At 39.4% G+C, this 15901-nt stretch overlaps 2 protein-coding genes across 16 annotated transcripts in view; one reads left to right on the forward strand and one right to left on the reverse strand.

Annotated features, from left to right (window-relative positions):
• Nucleotides 1-4593, reverse strand: part of CFAP46 (cilia and flagella associated protein 46) — a 193885-nt gene extending 189292 nt beyond the window's left edge. For 5 of the 11 annotated variants that reach the window (XM_039481104.1, XM_039481098.1, XM_039481091.1 and 2 more), the window contains exon 1: nucleotides 2361-2499. The gene's annotated coding sequence lies outside the window, so the exon portion shown is untranslated. The other 6 variants (XM_039481097.1, XM_039481092.1, XM_039481095.1 and 3 more) reach the window with 6 other exon arrangements.
• The window catches only part of LOC120368704 (gamma-aminobutyric acid receptor subunit pi-like), an 88872-nt gene continuing 75359 nt past the window's right edge, over nucleotides 2389-15901 (forward strand). For 3 of the 5 annotated variants that reach the window (XM_039481116.1, XM_039481110.1, XM_039481118.1), the window contains exons 1-2: nucleotides 2389-2721; nucleotides 3288-3444. The gene's annotated coding sequence lies outside the window, so the exon portion shown is untranslated. The remainder of the gene's footprint in view (nucleotides 2722-3287; nucleotides 3445-15901) is intronic. The other 2 variants (XM_039481111.1, XM_039481114.1) reach the window with 1 other exon arrangement.

Below are 15901 nucleotides of genomic sequence, written 5' to 3' on the forward strand. Positions count from 1 at the left end.
TTTAACTTTGTATTGCCTTCATAGAATCATAGGGTTGGAAGGGACCTCAGGACCAGGACCAAAGCATTGACCAATCCCCAGACAGATTTTTGCCCCAGATCCCTAAATGGCCCCCTCAAGGACTGAACTCACAACCCTGGGTTTAGCAGGCCAATGCTCAAACCACAGAGATTATTGATGGCTGCATAATTTATAAATAAAAAATAAAAATAGCTTTATAAACAAAATTGCAAATCTTAGTTAGCAATGCACTGAAAGTGTCAGGGAGAATACAATGCATAGGTTAGTGGAAACTGAAGTAGAGAAAAAGAACCGGATATAAAATATAATATAGGGTAAAAGAATAATTTTTGGTGAAAGTAACTATACCCTCAAAATGTCCATAAATTGAGGGAGCAATTCCATTTTGGGGCTCTGGAAACATGAACTAATAATTCTAACTTTTTTTTTTTTAAGTATTATACTTACACTACCACCTCTTGCTGGATTTAGAGGCTTATAAACTGTTGGGGCACATTAATCTTAAAGTAACAGTGGTATAAAATGCCGGCACTTCATATCCCAGGCATTGCTCATTTACCAGGCTAGAATACTTTGTTGAGTTCATTAAAACAGACAATGAGGAGAATTCATTCTAGTTCCATCAGTTATTATAAGATCTCAAATCAATGTGGTAGTCCAGATCACTGTAGATGTTGATTTGCATTAAATTTTACTGGGAGATTTTTGTAAATTGTGTAAGTCTATAATCTAAACCTTTATGCTGCCTTTGGCATTTTTATTTTGAGGATTATTTTTTTCCTTCAAATTTAATATATCTGACATCTTTTATCTTTTGAGTCAAAGCAGATGTTTTCTTGAGGAAAATTAAATATGATTTCAGCATAATTACTAATTTTTAACACAGTCCATTGGCAATTCAAAATTCTTTTGCCTTAGGAGTAATATGTTTAATACAATCTTCCAGTTATGACACTACACATTTAGGGCCCAATGCTGCTCCCATTGTAGTCAATGGGAGATTTGCCATTGACTTTAATGGGAACACAAGCAGGCACCTATACAATAAACCAAAGTGCATGTGGGTTAAACTGCAACTATATGACAGTAATTTAATCAGTCTGTCACAGCCTGAATAAATCATGGATATTCACGGTAAGGACAGAAAATTCCACCTGACATTGTACCCTTATTACATTCTTTTATATCCAGTAGCTTCATAATCTAGAATTTTCAAGGTGCTGTGTAGGGATTTAGATATATGCCTTGTATCCTTATGACTGCATCAGCCTGAGGAAAGCCAAACACTGGTGAATCCATTTGTTTATAGGGATTTCTGTATATCTTCTGGAATTAAATTTAGTTATACCAGTGGCAAGGATATGAAAATGATAATTTCTTGAAGACAAGTCATATTTGAGATGCCTCCATCACTCTATTCCCCCAACCCCGGGGCCGATATGTGCCAGGTTAGTTCCTGCTATGACAAGTTACAGCAGCCTCATGGTGGCTTTGTATTGCAGTGATTGCTTATCTGCCAAAGAGCAATTCAGGCAGCTGGGGATCACCAGGCATATCCATCTTGCCCAGCCACACCTCCTACAATGATTGCAGAGAGGGAATGGCACAAGAGTTATTATAGTGGTTCTGTTCCTAGTAAACACCTGTGCAGGGAAGATACTCCTGGGGAGATGTAAGGCAGTCTAGCTTTTTACCAGCAGAGTAGTACAAAGCCAATGTAACAAATCAAAGGATCTAGGTCAAGGAGTTAGTTCTGCATACTCATTCAACTCTTGGTCTCCCTGACAAGGCTACCGCCAAGAAGAAAGCCAATCAGTACAAAATTATCATGCTGTTGCTTTTAAAAAATTGTTTCTGGTGTAAGGAGAGATTTTTTTCTCTGAATGTTCTTAATGACCTAGCACCTTAACAGAGGCTTGCAGGAAAACCTCGGAAGGGATTTAAAAACATCATAAAATTCACTTCTCCCAATTGACATAATTAAGGTAGTATCAGGACACTTTGGTTTGCATAAAACAGTAATTAGTTTTAATATTAAGGCTCTAATTAAATAGAAATTAATGATAGTTTACATTTAGAAAATCCAACATGGAGGAACAAAATGGTGGAATCCGAGATGATAGTCTAAATGTAGGTAGTGGACAGTTCTAGCAAACAAGATGGCATCAGGCTGAGGTGCTTAGAAAGGTCTAGAATCCAAGATGGCATCATGGGGAAGAGCTTACCTATCTAAAATAGGATGACGTAAAAGGGGAGGATCTGCACAGGAAGAGGAAATATGCTGATATCTGGAAGCTGATTGGCTGAGACAGGCTAATAAATTATGTTAATGAACTGACCTTGAGAAAACAACAAGGATATAAGGCCAGCAGCCAGCAGACTTAAGGGTTGGGGCTTTGGGGCTTGTGAAGATCAAAAGCCTCAAGAAGTAACCAGAAGAGCAGCAGCTAAAACAACTGCAGCAGCATCCTAAGAAGATTCTGAAAAGGGCTGCAGCAGAGCTCTAAAGGTCACCATAGCAGTAGCTTCTATAGTAACCAAGCAACTACCTACAGGCAGCAACCGCCACTACCACAGCTTCTGAGGTAACAGCAGCAGCTGCAGTTCAGCACACCACCTTTATCTTCTGGTTGTGTAACATCTTATTGACATAACAGACAGCCCATCAGACGTAACAGAGGGAATTTAAGAAGAAGGAGTGTAAGCCTGATTTATCTATCTATTACTAAGGAATGATTGAGTCTGTCTGTCAATAAAGCTGGATGGCTGTGTTTGAGTGAGATCTACCCCACCGCATTCTGCGACTGGCTGATCACTGTTCACAGAATGTAACATAATTTAAATGTAATTACATTGCCATTATTGTTTCCTCTAGATGTGATATAGGAATATTTCATATAATTCGTGTCTTTTATTTTACACCACCACTTTATTATATAATACTTCAATGTAATTCTGTTGTGTTTTATTAAATCCTATATATCTTTTCTTGCTTTATTAAACTTGCTGTAACTTTTATTTCTATTAAATAAATAATTCTTTTGTTTTCAAAGAATTTCTGCTTGTGTGTCCATCCTTGAGCAGAAGGCTGTATCCGTGTCCTTTCAGGGGTTAGCAAAACTAGCTTGCTCTGAGGAGCCCTTTGTGGGTTGGAGACAAGCCCCCTGGTAACACCCTGGCAATTGCTTTAGGCCAGGCCACAACCTTGTTACTTTTTAGTTAAATTAGAAGTGCTATTCTAGACTAATTTTAATTGGCATTTAAAGTTTTAGGGTAACACTGGAAGGAAAATGTCCAGCCTCTGGGATTTTGATCTATGTCCAAATGCCTGAAAAAGATGAATTCAAGACCAACAGACATTGCAATCATCTCTGATATTTGCTAAATAAAGTACTGCTCTTGGAAGAACTGCAGAATTTTAAGGTAATATTCTTGCATTATAGGCTGTTCACACTTTATATATTTTAAAAGTCAGGCATTTATAAATCAAATTTAACATTTAAAATTCATATTTTAAATGACTTTTAAATGCTAAATAATCTCAAGTAATGACTCTCCATGCCTAATTACAAGTGGAAGCATAACAAATGCTCATTAGAAGCAGAGGTTTTTTCCATTTTCCATAAGTGACTTTTAAAAATTAAACACAGCAAATCATAGCACCTCAGATCTACACAGCTGTGAGGCAGACATTGTAAATATAATAAATAAGTTGTCCTCCATGTATATATTGTTTCATTTCAAACATCTTTAAAATGTCTTTTATGCATGAATAATAAACAATAATGAGCCGTATGTAAGCTGTACATATGAAAATAGAAAATGCTACATAATGTGTATGGTACCCTGGCCAAATATGTGAGTCATATTTACTTTTATAATTTCTTTAATATATTTTACAAACACTTAGGACTGCACTCATACTAGATTTTCTTTGTAGCTGTTTGTTTTGTGTTTTCCATGGTTTCGTTTAAAATTTGGTGTTGTTTTATTGAGTAGAACTAAAAAGAAAGAAAAAGAAACACTTTGGGCCCACTTGGCTTGAGAAGATTACAAAGGTTCTCGAAACCAAAACTTGTACAAAGGCTCAGCCTACAATTGGGACCACAAGACTGCCTCTACATGGAAGAATGGATGGAAGAAGAACTTTCTAGCCAAGTTTGACCAAGCTTGCCTCATATACATTATTGTGGCAGATCTGGAGCCATCAAATCTATAAATTTGACCATACAATACCAGAAAAGGGAGCTGATATACCAATTCTCATTGAATCTGAAACTCAGGTGGGATCTGTGGGGTAATATCTAACAGCCATAAAAATGTCTGGTTTAACAAAAAGGCGATATGTTAATTTTCCACATTGGAAAAATTAAATCCACAGATATGGGGGTACCTATAATTTGCTCAGAGCCAGTCTAGGTTCCTTATTTGCTCTCCAAACAAATGTTCTGAAAATAACTTTGATGAATTGAAATAGGGTGATTGGCTGAGACAGGCTAATAAATTATGTTAATGAACTGACCTTGAGAAAACAACAAGGATATAAGGCCGGCAGCCAGCAGACTTAAGGGTTGGGGCTTTATTTTATTAAAAACTAAATATAGTTTTTAATAAAACTGTTGAGAAATTATTAATAGCTGTGGTATATATATAATTTACTGCTATTATCGTGAGTAGCAGCAATCTTATTTGTTAGCCTTTGCTTAAGTCTATATGCCAGCAGGTTGCCAGCTCTCTCACCAGATTCCCAGTAGTTTTGCTTCAAATAGAATAAAGCAAACTCAGCTTTTTGGAGCAGAAGTTTGTTGATTTCCTATCTTAGATAGATGAGGGTTCTGCGTTTCTCTGGGATAGGGACTGAAGCATAATCTGTGTCCAAGGTCTTAATTTCCTTTTCAAGGATGTCAATTTTATGTTCTCTTCATTTCTTTTTAAAGGGGGCGTAACAGATTATATGGCCTCTGATGAAGGCTTTAAAGGCTTCCCGGAATGTGGCAGCCGATGAAGCAGTGGGGGCATTTGTTTAAAAAAAAAATGTTCTAAGTGCTACTGAATAGAGTTAACAAATGGTGTATCAAAACAGAAGAGAGGTATTTAATCTCCACATTTTAGCTGGGGGTGCATACTCGGGAAGTCAAAAAGACATATGTATAGGAGTATAGTCATATATAACAATAGTACCAATGCCACAATCAGTGACAGAATTGATCAACTCTTGTGACAATAAGAAATAGTCCAATCTTGAATATGTTGAATGAGCTGCAGAACCACACAACCAAAAAAAACCCCTATAGTCTCTGGCCAAAGCATTACCCAATCTCCATGCATCTTGTAACACAAAGTCAACCGTGTATATATGAAGTACCTGACAAGTATTAGTGTTTTTATATGGAGATGGAGAAGACTTATCAAGGACCAGGTTTATAGTTTCATTAAAATCTCCAGCTACAACAACAGGATAGTGGCCCATGTCATTTATACTCAGGAAAAAAAAACTATGAAAAAAATTAGGATCATCCTTGGCCTGTAGAGATTGGCAAAGATTGGCAAAGATGATTGAAGAATTGCCAACTTCAGCCATGAGGATAGTAAATCTGCCCTCACTGTCAGACCTTGTGTTCAGAATATTAACATTCAACTTTTTATGTATTTATAAAGCAACACCCTTTGCTTTAGAATTAAAACAACTGGGTAGGCCTCTCAATTTCTAATGTCTAGTAAGTTTACAATTTTCAAATTCTGTCAGCTGTGTCTCCTGCAGCATTGAAATGTCAACATTCTCTTTTTTTAAGCGCTGAGTACATATATTTTTACTTTGAATGGGGTTCATAAAACTGTTTATAATCCAGGACACACATTTAATTATCAGAGTTGTCATTGTTAAAATATACCAGATAAGAGATAAAGTTGCTTTGTGAATAAGAGGCTAGTGATTTCATTCAATGAATGTGACCCAGGCCATGTATGATCCAGATAAAGAAACCATCTGGTGTGCTGCCTCCTGAGGGACAAGGGAAGAGATGTGACAAGAAGGTAGATATTAATCCTCAGGATCTTTGAGCCAGCTTTTTAAAAGTGTATGTTAATCATTTTCCACTTACATAATTTTTGAAATAGTTGCTGAAGAATGTAGTCCTCGAGTCACTGAATATTTTAATAATCCTTTAAATGCAACTAGCCATGCAGTCTATACTAGGTATAAGTATGTGGATTTTTCATGGATGAACATTCATATTTGAATGTAAACCTTGTTAGGTATTTGAACACTGACTCATTCTCTACTTCTCATGTAATTTATAGTCATAATCAGAAAAATATACTCGTTCTTCCAAATTCTAAAAATACACCATATTTTTTAAAGTGTTTTTTCCTTGTTCCATTCTGTTTACTTAGACACTGGACTGCATAGTGAAGTACATTTTAATTAATAATTTAAAATGGATACTATTTAATAAATGAATTTTAAAAATCCTTAACTGTTATTAATAATTACATTATTAAACTGAATGATTTTTAACTTTATATTTCAGCTGTTATTACAGTTTTTACTTTTTGCCTTTCATTCAGCTTAGCCATGAAAATATACAACAGGGGTCGGCAACCTTTCAGAAGTGCTGTGCCGAGTCTTCATTTATTCACTCTAATGTAAGGTTTCACGTGTCAGTAATACATTTAAATGTTTTTAGAAGGTCTCTTTCTATAAGTCTATAATATATAACTAACCTATTGTTGTATGTAAAGTAAATAAGGTTTTTAAAATGTTTAAGAAGCTTAATTTAAAATTAAATTAAAATGCAGGGCCCCCCTGCACCTGGGCCAGGACCCGGGTAGTGTGAGTGCCTCTGAAAATCAGCTCGCGTGCCGCCTTCGGCACTCATGCCATAGGTTGCCTACCCCTGATACACAAGTCTCATTTTCAGACTCTTAGTCAGTAGCACATTTCTGCAAGATTTGGATTGTAAATACTCAAGTAAATATTTAAATCCATATCAAAATCTTTGCAGTAATTTAAAAAAAATGATTAAATATATATTATTCATATTAGGTTATATAAAATAAAACAAACAACTAAAGTTTGGCCTACAATATGTGAAATGTCCTTTTAAATATTTTATATATTAGTATATTGAGTATATTTTAATTGGTGACACACAAATAGCCTTAGAGACTAAAACATCACATCCACCCTGCCCAGCTGACCTTGATAACTCTCCAGAATGTCCATTTACTCACAACTGAAGGTTCGCCATGTTTTCCATCAGTCTCAATTTGCCAGCTACTAAAAGTTGTATTCTAGGACAGACATATAGCACTAGTAATCAGCACTGCAGATGTTGTGATCTAGACTTTAAAGGTAGTTATTTGTGAAAAAAGTCTTCTCAGAATCAAATTATCCAAGACGGCCTTGAATGCAGTATAAATACTTGAGAAATCTTATGCCTCAAGATATCCTTACACTTCAAGTCATTTCTATTCAGAAAAAAAAACACCCAAAAACTATGTAAACTGATCTTTACAGCAACACATCCACATTTATAGATTCTTTGAAACTATGGTCAGATGGGAGACATACATTTTTACTTTCCAAGTGTAATAGCTGTTTTGCTCCTGTTCTGTCATTTTGAGTACTAAGCACATTAGCATCTCTTGACAGCAGTAGCAACAGAAGTTATGAACCAACCAATATGAACTTGGGGTTTAAGTTATACGAGAGGAAAGAGTCAATAGAGCCCATGGTAATAAATTGGGGACTGAGAAGTCTAACTATTTTGATTACTACAAAATTTCATGAGTGATAAAATGAGAAATCCCCCACAGAAGTATTTCTCTTGCTGAAATCAGAAGATGGTTCTTTTTATTTTGAGATAAAATAACAAATTTACTAGGATATTTGTACAAAAGCAAATAAAGAATTCAGAGCCCTCAAGCATAATGTATAACTAGTTTTAAATGTGACTACCTACAAGGGAAATATTCTGCAACTGTGGAATATATTAAGTTTTATGACATTTTCAACTTTTTTTGGCTGGAAACAGGACAGAAATTTATGGGATGATTTATTCCCTTTCTAATTTAAAATAGTAATTTGATTAATTGCCTTTAATACTGATATTATTAGCATTAATTTCCATTCATGAAAAAAAAATCACTTGCATGATAAGAATCAGACATTATATGAAACCTGTTGAAAGTATCATGATGAATTTATCCAGGTATTCTGAGGGTATGTCTACACTATGAAATTAGGTCAATTTAATAGAAGTTGAGTTTTTAGAAATCAATTTGATACAGTCTGTTGTGTGTGTCCCCACTATACGCATTAAGTCGGCCGTGTGTGTCCATAGTACCGAGGGTAGCGTCGACTTTCGGAGCGTTGCACTGTGGTAGCTATCCCACAGTTCCTGCAGTCTCCGCCGTCTATTGGAATTCTGAGTTGAGCTCCCAATGCCTGATGGGGCAAAAACATTTTCGCAGGTGGTTCTGGGTACATGTCGTCAGGCACCACTCCCTCTCTCCGTGAAAGCAATGGCAAAAAATCGTTTCTCGTCTATTTTCCTGGGTTACATACCACGGCAAGCATGGAGCCCACTCAGCTCACTGTCACCGTATGTCTCCTGGGTGCTGCTGACAGACGCGGTACTGCAGTGCTACACAGCAGCAATCCCCTGCCTTGCCTTGCGGACGGCAGACAGTGCACTATGACTGCTAACTGTCGTCGTTGTCCCATGGGTGTCCTGGCTGACCTTGGTTAGGTTGGTCGGGGGCGCCTGGACAAAAATGGGAATGACTCCAGGTCATTCTCTTCTTTAAGTTTCGTCTAATGGAGATTCAGTCCTGCCTGGAATATCATGCGAACTGGAGGCTTTTGCCTCAGGCTGCTCTCCCAATCAGCAGCACCGCATGGTGGCACCTACCCCAGCCTACTCCTTGCTCCCATGGCTCATGAAGCCTGGACAGTAGTAAGGAGCAGTTCAACTATAGGCTGAGCAAGTGCATAACAGTGGTAGAATGTGCCTTTGGACATTTAAAAGCTCGCTGGTGCAGTTTACTGACTCGGTTAGACCTCAGTGAAACCAGTATTCACATCATTATTACTGCTTGCTATGTTCTTCACAATATCTGTGAGAGTAAGGGGGAGACGTTTATGGTGGGGCCAGACACCAGGGCAGTTAGAAGAGCACAGCAGGGTGTGCTGTGCATCAGAGAAGCTTTGAAAACCAGTTTCATGACTGTCCAGGCTACGGTGTGAAAGTTCTGTTTGTTTCTTCTTGATGAAAACCCACCCCCTTGGTCCACTCTACTTCCCTGTAAGCCAACTGCCCTCCCCTCCCCCCTTTGATCTCCACTGCAGAGGCAATAAAGTCATTGTTGTTTCAAATTCATACATTCTTTATTAATTCATCACACAAATGGGGGGATAACTGCCAAGGTAGCCCGGGAGGGGTGGGAGAGGAGGGAAGCACAGTGGTGGGGTAGTTGTAGGGGCACCCCCTAGAATGGCATGCAGCTCATCATAGAAGCGGCATGTCTGGGGCTCTGACCCGGAGCGGCCGTTTGCCTCTCTGGTTCTTTGGTAGGCTTGCCTGAGCTCCTTAAGTTTCACGTGGCACTGCTGCGGGTCCCTGTTATGCCTTTGGAGATTTTTTCAAATATTCTGGCATTTCGTCTTTTGGAACAGAGTTTGGATAGCATGGATTTGTCTCTCCATACAGCAATAAGATACGGGGAGTTGAGTTGAGAGTGCTGTCCAGAGTGGTCACAATGGAGCACTCTGGGATAGCTCCCGGAGGCCAATACCATCAAATTGCGTCCACACGACCCCAAATTTGACTCGGCAGGGTCGATTTCAGTGCTAATCTGAAGAGGAGTAGAGGAATAAAGAAATCAATTTTAAGAGCCCTTTAAGTTGACAAAAATGGCTTCATCATGTGGACGGGTACAGGGTTAAATCGACCTAATGCTGCTAAATTCGACCTAAACTCGTAGTGTAGACCAGGGCTCAGTAACAGAATGTCCCAGAAAACAATTTATTAAAAAGACACTATAAAACATAACAAATAAAAGGAAGTTTCACAGTCAACTTGTGGAACTCCTTACCTGAGGAGGTTATGAAGGCTAGGACTATAACAGTGTTTAAAAGAGAACTGGATAAATTCATGTAGGTTAAGTCCATTAATGGCCATTAGCCAGGATGGGTAAGGAATGGTGTCCCTAACCTCTGCTTGTCAGAGGGTGGGGATGGATGGCAGGAGAGAGATCACTTGATCATAACCTGTTAGGTTCACTTCCTCTGGGGCACCTGGCATTGGCCACTGTCGGTAAACAGGCTACTGGGCTAGATGGACTATTGGTCTGATCCAGTACGGCTGTTCTTATGTTATGACATAAATCATGGGCTAGGGTCTACTCTCAGATGTACTGTGCAACACCATTCGGCTCTGTGGGTGTTTTGCCTATGTAAGAAAACCAGAATAACACTCTAAAAAGAGGATGTACTTTCTTGGTTTTCTATTCTCAGTATTCAATAACCCCAAAAATCTCAATGAACTATTTCTGGTTGTATGAGTAGCATGGCAAATGTACAGGTTTCTTGTGATATTTTATTAGATTCAATAATTGTAATAATTAATAACAGTATTTCATTAGCTGTGATTTATATGTTTTGACTATAACTCTATTAGGGTGACCAGATAGTAAGTATGAAAAATCAGGACAGGGGGTAATAGGCGTCTATATAAGACAAAGCTTTAATATCGGGACTGTCCCTATAAAATTAGGAATTCTGGTCACCCTAAACTCTGTGCACATAATATTATAGAGGTTAATGGCTCAATAGTTAAGTTGGAGATGGGACTTGCATTTAAAGCAGGCATTAAACCTCCCAAAATTTAACACTCTTGGCCTGACTTGCCATTGCTCTGCAGCTTGTATATTCACTTACACAAATGGCAAAACAATTGTAAAATGCTACCATTCTGATTTGGTAGCTGCTTACACACACTTTGCACTGATGTGACTATACAGGTGCATGGCTGTAGACGTGCGGACTCACCCCTGCAGTGCTTCCTGCTGGTGACTTCTGGGAATTAGCTCTTTTCCAGCCAGGAGCGCTCTCTGCAGGCCGGTGATCCACCTGTCCTCTGGCCCCATGTCCCTCCCTGGACCCTGGTGCCCCTTTAACTGGGGTGCTTCCCCCTGGCAGTACCCCACCAATCTGGGTATCCCCTCCCTGGAGAACCCCCAACCCACTATCCCCACTTTGCCTCAGTATATGGCTACTGCCCAGTCTCCATCTAGCCCCCGTTCACTGGGGCAGACTGCAGTATCAGCCACTCATCATAGGCGAAGGGGTTTGGACCTGCTGCCTTTGCCTACCCCTGGGCTGCCCCCTGCAACCACCAGTACCTCTTGGCCTTATGCTAGGTCGCAGCCTGGGACTTTCCAAGCAGGAGCTCCCCAGCTCCTCTGCCTTTCCCCAGCCCTGCTTCACCCAGGTACCCTGTGTCTCGCTCCCTGCAGCCAGGCCCTTCTCCCTCTACAGCCAGAAGGAGACTCCCTGGGCTTCTGGCTCACTGCCTCTTATAGGGGCCAGCTGGGCCTGATTGGGACCTGGCCCAGCTGCGGCTGCTTCCCCAATCAGCCCAGATTTTAGAGCTGCAGCTTTCAAGCCCTCCCAGGCCACTTTTTAAACCCCTCAAGGCAGGAGCGGGTAACTACCCTGCTACAATAGCAATGGAGGATCAAGTACTCAGAATGGCCCTCGGGTTGTATTCAAACTTTGCAGGCTGCAAATAGTCACAAGGACCTGAAACTGCAGCAGAGGATCAGCATGGTACAGGCATATCCCAGCAGCATACCATTTCCTTGGCTGTATCTTTTTTAACTTGCTACACTGTGAGCAAGAAAAATAAGTGGTAGTTCTTACATCAGCTTCAAACCACCGGAGGATCCCTTTTACACTGTAGTCATTCTCCCTGAGCTTGCTAAGGTGACTTTAGTGCCAGATTCCACATCTGATATAGCACAAAACAGTCATAGAGCACCATAGAATCTGATATAGTACATTTAATCCTTGTTTTACAACAAATGTTCTATATCAAGGATTCTCTTTTGCTAGACATTGTTTGAACCAATCCCATCATTTGTCAGCCTGGGGAGGGAGTCATCTGATTTTCCCATCCTACAAATTGTTCTACAGATGGCTGAAGCTTTGAACTAGCAATTGAACCTGCCGGTAGCCTCATCAACCACAAAACAATGATTTGAAAGGAAGCATGGGCCTTAGCACCAATTATTCTGTCACTAGCAGAAAATTACTAGGAACATATGGGTCAATACATTTCCAGTGTCCATCTACATTTTGTATTTCTATAGATTGTGACAAAGGGTTTTTTTCAGCTGAAATATGAATACTAAACATCTATTTTGAAATTATATATAATGCTTATTCATTATCAGGAAATATATAGCAAAATTGTTGTATAATTATGCTTAAACTGTATAGCCACAAATATATGTTTATGACAATTTAAAATAAATCTCCTGGATTTAGATTAAGGATAAAAATGAGATTAAGCATATGGGAGTAGACAAGAATGTGTCCTAAGAAGCCAGAATAAATAATAACTATGTAGTATCTTACTCCACAAGAAGTCCCTTTGACTTAGTTAGACACAACTGAAAATGAATGTGTACTGCAATCAAGCCCAATATCAATAAAATTAAATATATCTTGTTCTAGCCAGATTCTGGTCCTACAAAATAATCTCAATGGGAACCGAGGGCACCTTGTAGGGTTGACATGTCTGTGACTTGGAACACAGATGTTAATGCAGAATTTGACCCTATGTGCATTGCAAGCCCAAATCACAATAAAAATGAATAGCGTTAGAGAGAGGAAGAACTTTCATTTACATTAATCTGTTTTATTGGCAAACTTAATAGCTTAATGTACACTAACTGGGTTTAATTCTAATATTGTTTATTTTATCTGCATGGCTCTGATTGACACTGGCATATTCATTACTGTAAAGATGTTATTTCAGGAAATTCTGATTCAGGCTGATCAAAGGCTACTATCATTCAGTATTGCTATAGTGATATAAGTGCTATAGCTGCCCAAGATGGCTAGTGGCGTTCTGTTACTTTCTTTGTTGGGCCAGTCTTGTAGTAGGTGACTTCTCAGTAGTAGTCTTGTAGAAGGTGACTTCACTGTCAATCTGTTTCTTTTTCTCTTCCATTGTCTACAGCCAAGCTCTAAGATACAACTGCATTTGCTCCGATCCCTCAGACAGAGACAAACACCTACAGAATCTCTATCAAGCATTCTTAAAACTGCAGTACTCACCTGGTGAAGTGAAGAAACAGATAGAGCCAGAAGGGTACCGAGAAATCACCTACTACAAGACAGGCCCAACAAAGAATGTAACAGAATGCCACTAGTCATCACCTACAGCCCCCAGCTAAAACCTTTCCAGAGCATCACCAAGGATCTACAACCTATCCTGAAGACCGATCCCTCACTCTCACAGACCTTGGGAGTCAGGCCAGTCCTTGCCTACAGACAGCCCCCACAACCTGAAGCAAATACTCACCAGCAACTACACACCACACAACAAAAACACCAACCCAGGAACCAAACCCTGCTACAAACCCCGGTGCCAACTCTGTCCACATATATATATTCAAGAGACACCATCATAGGAACTAACCACATCAGCCACACCATCCGGGGCTCGTTCACCTGCATATCACCTACAATGTGATATATGCCACCATGTGCCAGCAATGTCCCTCTGCCATGTACATTGGCCAAACCGGATAGTCTCTACGCAAAAGAATAAATAGATACAAATCTGACATCAGGAATCATAACATTCAAAAACCAGTAGGAGAACACTATAATCTCTCTGGTCACTCAATAACAGACCTAAAAGTGGCAATTATTCAAAAACAAACAAACAAACAAAAAACCTTCAAAAACAGACTCCAACGTGAAGCTGCAGAACTGGAATTAATTTGCAAACTGGATACCATTAGATTAGGCCTGACTAAAGACTGGGAATGGTTGGGTCATTACAAAACCTAAACTTAATTTCCTCAATACTAATTTCCCCCTACTGTTACTCACACCTTGTCAACTGTCTGTTATGGGCCACTCTCTTACCACTTCAAAAGTTATTTTTCCTCCCTTGCTATCCTGCTGTTAATTGATTTACGTCATTAGACTGACTTCACACTTAGTAAAGCAACCCTCTCCTTTCAAGTATTTATACCTGCTCCTGTATTTTTCACTTCATGCATCCGATTAACTGGGTTCTAAGCCCACGAAAGCTGATGCCCAAATAAATGTGTTAGTCTCTAAGGTGCCAAAGGGACTCCTTGTTGTTTTTGCTGATACAGACTAACACGACTACCCCCCTGAAACGAATAATAATAAACACTTGAGAAAATCTTGGCCAGATTCTTTTTCAGACTAAATTCCTGCGTGACTTACAGTCAGAGGGAAACCAGAAACATTGACAGACCCAGGTAATATGAAATCTCTAAAACAATAATCCTTGAAACGAAGTAGGACCGTCAGTGTTTCCCATTAGCTTTCCAAAATCCTACAATAATCTCAGAATAGAAAAGAGAAAAAAATGAGCAAACTAACGCATTGGTGCTGGCAGCACACTGGTAATGGTATAAACTCTTAAACTGTTTTCTTAATTTGAATTTTATAAAACACCACATGGGATTGAAATATGTTGTCTCCCTCAGTGGCAGCTGTTCTGTGGTGAAAATAACCAGGGGTTTTGTGTATTTCAGTGTGTTTTAAGGCTTCCTTTCTGCTTGTTTGATAAATGAAAAATAAATGCTGTACATGGAACATAGCTAGAGAGAGTGTGTCCCAGTTATGAAGATAGGAAGGGTAGCTCTGTGCAGGCATAGCTCAGCATATAATCAGATCAAGCTTCAACATTTGCAGTATATGTATGATTTTATATTTCTTTAATTTAAAAAAGGCTTTAGGCAATAACAGAAAAGCAAGGGAGCAGCAAAATCTGCTCCAGTTTTGCTATTGAGAGCTCTGGAAGTGGGAGCTGTTCTTTCCCTCCTACTTTTAACTTTAATCACTATTGCTGTTGTTGTTCTGTAGCTGGAGAAAAAAAACAAGGAGTCCTGCAGCACCTTAAAGACTAACAGATTTATTTGGGCATAAGCTTTCGGGGGGTAAAAACCTCACTTCTTCAGATGCATGGAGTGAAAGTTACAGATGCAGGCATTATATAATGACACATGAAGAGAAGGGCGAACCTCACAGGTGGAGAACCAGTGTTGACAGGGCCAATTCGATCAGGGTGGATGAGGAGGTGTCAATTCCAGGAGAGGAAAAGCTACTTTTTTAATGAGCCAGCCACTCCCAGTCCCTATTCAAGCCCAAATTAAATGTGCAAATTAATTTTAGTTCTGCTGTTTCTCTTTGAAGTCTGCTTCTGAAGTTTTTTTGTTCAAGAATAGTTACTTTTAAATCTGTTATAGAATGTCCAGGGAGATTGAAATGTTCACCTACTGGCTTTTGTATGTTACCATTCCTGATGTCTGATTTGTGTCCATTTATTCTTTTATGTAGGGACTGTCCGGTTTGGCCAATGTACATGGCAGAAGGGCATTGCTGGCACATGATGGCATATATCACATTAGTAGATGTGCAGGTGAATGAGCCCTTGATGGTGTGGCTTATGTGGCTGGGTCCTCTGATGGTATTGCTAGAGTAGATATGGGGAAAGAGTAGGCAACGAGGTTTGCTACAGGAATTGGTTCCTGGGTTGGTGTTTCTGGGGTGTGGTGTGTAGTTGCTGGTGAGTATTTGCTTCAGGTTGGGGGGTTGTCTCTA

Source organism: Mauremys reevesii, linkage group 7, assembly GCF_016161935.1.
Source record: "Mauremys reevesii isolate NIE-2019 linkage group 7, ASM1616193v1, whole genome shotgun sequence".
In the NCBI taxonomy this organism is placed as follows: Eukaryota; Metazoa; Chordata; order Testudines; family Geoemydidae; genus Mauremys; species Mauremys reevesii.